Raw genomic sequence first — 3,403 nt, 5'->3', positions numbered from 1 at the left:
TACAGACCCCAACCTCCTTTTCCTGGACAGCCCCAAACCCTCGCCCATAAAATTGGGTGGAAATGGAGCCGCACCCGTGCACCCTTGCTTAGGGGAGCTAACCCAACTGATCCAGGGAGAGAGCAAACTGGTGCAGCCGGCCTCAACTCTTTTACTAGTCCCAAGGTTAAAGAGACAGGCTTTGGGCCCTATTTTAACGTTCTGAAACGCAAGTAACTTTGTGGACTAGGGATGTGCATCTCCATTGCTGAGGCCGATGTGATACGCATCTCGATGCATAGCCAACGATACGATACATTAAAGATACATATAAGCAGCTACCGATGCGATGCAATACGATTCACTACTATTACGATGCGGTGCGATCCGATTTCGATTCGATTCAACGCGATGCGATTCAATGTAATATGATGCAATGGAGAAAAATATAATGCAATTCAATATGGTATAGATAGTTAACTTTTAATTATTTTATTCAGCAAATCATAAAGTAGCTTAAGTGCCATCTGACTTTTAACGCATGGTTCTTTCATCTTTTTTTCACAAAACCAAAAGATTAAATAAAAGCAGGTGCTGTTTTAACAAACAATTACAAAAATAAAAAAAACAGGTCTTTCATAACTGTATTCAAATGTAAAAAAATAAAAAAATAAATGAAAAACTATTATTGGCAGTCACAGGCTGCTGTAAACCAGATTAAAGGGTTAGTTCACCCAAAAATGAAAATTCTGTCAGTAATTACTCACCCTCATGTTGTTCCAACCCCGTAAGACCTTCGTTCATCTTCGGAACACTGTACTTGCTGGGTACACGTCAATCCATTTGGAGTGTGCATCTACAATGACAGGAAACATTTTCCCTAGAAAAGGGCCGGCGTACTCCACATGCAGTCTGCTCCAGGGTGTCTCTGGCCACTCCCATGGATGTAGCGGTGCTCCTGCTGGAGGATTTCTGTTTTCCTGGCATGTATGGCAGGACTGCACTTCCTGTTCAATTTCGGAGTTCATCCCTGGCCACCAAACGTATGAACGTGCTAAACCCTTCATTTTACATATTCCTGGGTGTGTGTGGTGTAGCTGTTTTAACATGGCTTTCCTACCCCTCTGTGGAACGACCACTCTCGCCCCCCAGAGCACACACCCATCTTTCACACTCAGCTCCAGTTTTCTCTGACTGTAGGGTTTGTACAGTGTATCCACCTCCCTTGGCCATCCTTTCAGACACCAGCCTAGCACTTGGGAGAGTGTTTCATCATTAGCTGTCCACTGTCTAACCTTTTTTGTCGTGATTGGTGGGTCCTCCATGACCTCCAGCATGAAGACCTGGTCAGACTCATCCTCTTCCCCTGTTTGTGGCAATGGTAACCTGCTCAGCGCGTCTGCATTTGCATGTCCCAGCCCAGGTTTGTATATGATTTTGTACTCATACGCTCTGAGGAGAGTTGCCCACCTCTGCACCCTCGGTGACCCCATCTGAGGCACTGGCTTTTTTCTCATGAAAGAGTGATATCAGTGGTTTGTGGTCAGTGGTGATTGTGAATGTTCGTCCGTAGATGTACTTATGAAACCTCTTGATCCCGAAAATGATAGCTAACCCCTCCTTATCGAGCTGTGAGTAGCGCTTCTCTGCTGGTGTTAGCATGCGTGACATGAAGCCCAAAGGTTTTTCACTACCATCTTCCATGACATGTGACAGTACAGCGCCTAGCCCGTATGGTGAGGCGTCACAGGCGAGCACTAAATCTTTGTCCGCTGAGTAGTGACCCAGGACTTTAGCTGCTGCTCAGCAACTGTTTTGAGTTCTGAAAAGCTTCTTCCTGCTCTTTGTTCCAGACCCACAACACATCTTTCCTCAGCAGCTTATGTAACGGGGCTAAGCGTGTAGCTAGACTAGGGAGAAACTTGTTATAATAATTCAAGAGACCTAAATAGGCCTTTAGCTCAGTCACTGTGGTTGGTGGTGGAGCTTCCTCTATGGCCCTCACCTTGCTCTGCACTGGATATAAGCCTTCAGCATTCACCACATGCCCTAGGTATTCTACCTCATTTTGCTGGAACGCACATTTGCTTCTGTGAAGTCGCAGGCCAGCGTCTTTCAATCGACTAAGTACCTCCTCGAGCGTACTCAGGTGTTCAGCTTCGTCTCTCCCCATCAGAATAATGTCGTTGAGTACACAGCTACTCTTGGAAGGCCTTGTAACAGGTTTTTCATCATTCGCTGGAAGATGGCGGGAGCTGACGAAACCTCGAAAGGTAGCCTATTGTAGGTGAACAGGCCTCGGTGTGTGTTTATTGTGAGGTACTTCTTTAAGGCATCATCCATTACAATCTGTTGATAGGCGTGGCTTAAATCGAGCTTGGTGAACTGTTTCCCTCCTGACAGAGTATTGAACAGGTCTTCAACACGGGGAATAGGGTATTGCTCTAGTGAGGAGGCACTGTTAACGGTTAGCTTGTAATCTCCGCATATTCTGATCGACCCATCTGGCTTTAAGACAGGAACTATGGGCGCGGCCCATTCGGCGTATTTAACGGGAGCTATAATGTCCTCCTTCAGCAGCCGATCTATCTCCGCTTCTACTTTTGTCCTCATGGCATACGGAACTGAGCGGGGCCGATAGAATATAGGATGTGCTTCAGCGGACACTTGAATGGTTGCTTTCATGCCTTTCAACATGCCTAACTCCTGCTTGAAAACATCCCCATTTCTCATGAGTACTTCCGGTAGGCTCTGTGCTCACATTTTTTATTTCTTCCCACTTCAATTTTAGAGCCTCTAGCCATCCTCTTCCTAACAAGCTAGGTCCTGTACCTTTAACCACCACTAGGGGCAATGTCTTTACTTGCCGCTCATAGTTTACTTTCGCTTTGGCCACCCCCACTACTTTGATTTTCTCCCCTGTATATGACTTAAGTACAAGTTTAGTTTGTCTTATTTGCGGGCGTTGCTCTTCGTTCCACATCTCATTGAACTTCAGCTCATTCATTATGCTTACACTACATCCTGTATCAATTTCAAAATGTACCGTCTTCTTATTCACTGCCATTGTCACTTCAAACGGTTTTATCCTCTGTATTGATGTCTCCGTTTCCATGCAAGTTTAATGTGAACACTTCCTCTTCAGATCTATTACCATCCTGCTTTTCACACTCTACATTATATGATCGATGTGGACGTGGACGCCGCTCTGCTCGGTATGTTTTCTCTGCTTTGTATGCTTTCTTCTCATTGTAGCTGACACTTTCCTTATTTATATTGCGGCAAGCCTTGGCTATGTGCCCTACTTTCCCACAACAGTGACACTTTGCCTCCTTAAATTTACACACGGCCGCGTTGTGTTGCTTCCCATGACATCGGTAGCATTCTTTATCTTTTTTTTTCCATTCACCCTCCTTTTTCAGTG

At 45.3% G+C, this 3,403-nt stretch overlaps 1 pseudogene; it reads right to left on the bottom strand.

The window, feature by feature from the left end:
• Nucleotides 1-779: 779 nt before the first annotated feature.
• On the bottom strand, nt 780-2,712 carry LOC130100457 (uncharacterized protein K02A2.6-like; annotated as a pseudogene).
• Nucleotides 2,713-3,403: the final 691 nt, after the last annotated feature.

The sequence above is a fragment of the Rhinichthys klamathensis genome, unplaced genomic scaffold (assembly GCF_029890125.1).
Source record: "Rhinichthys klamathensis goyatoka isolate OS25496 unplaced genomic scaffold, OSU_Roscu_1.1 h1tg000242l_1, whole genome shotgun sequence".
Taxonomy (NCBI): Eukaryota; Metazoa; Chordata; class Actinopteri; order Cypriniformes; family Leuciscidae; genus Rhinichthys; species Rhinichthys klamathensis.
The sequence above is the reverse complement of the archived record's forward strand: the minus strand, read 5'-3'. Positions and strand labels throughout refer to the sequence as shown.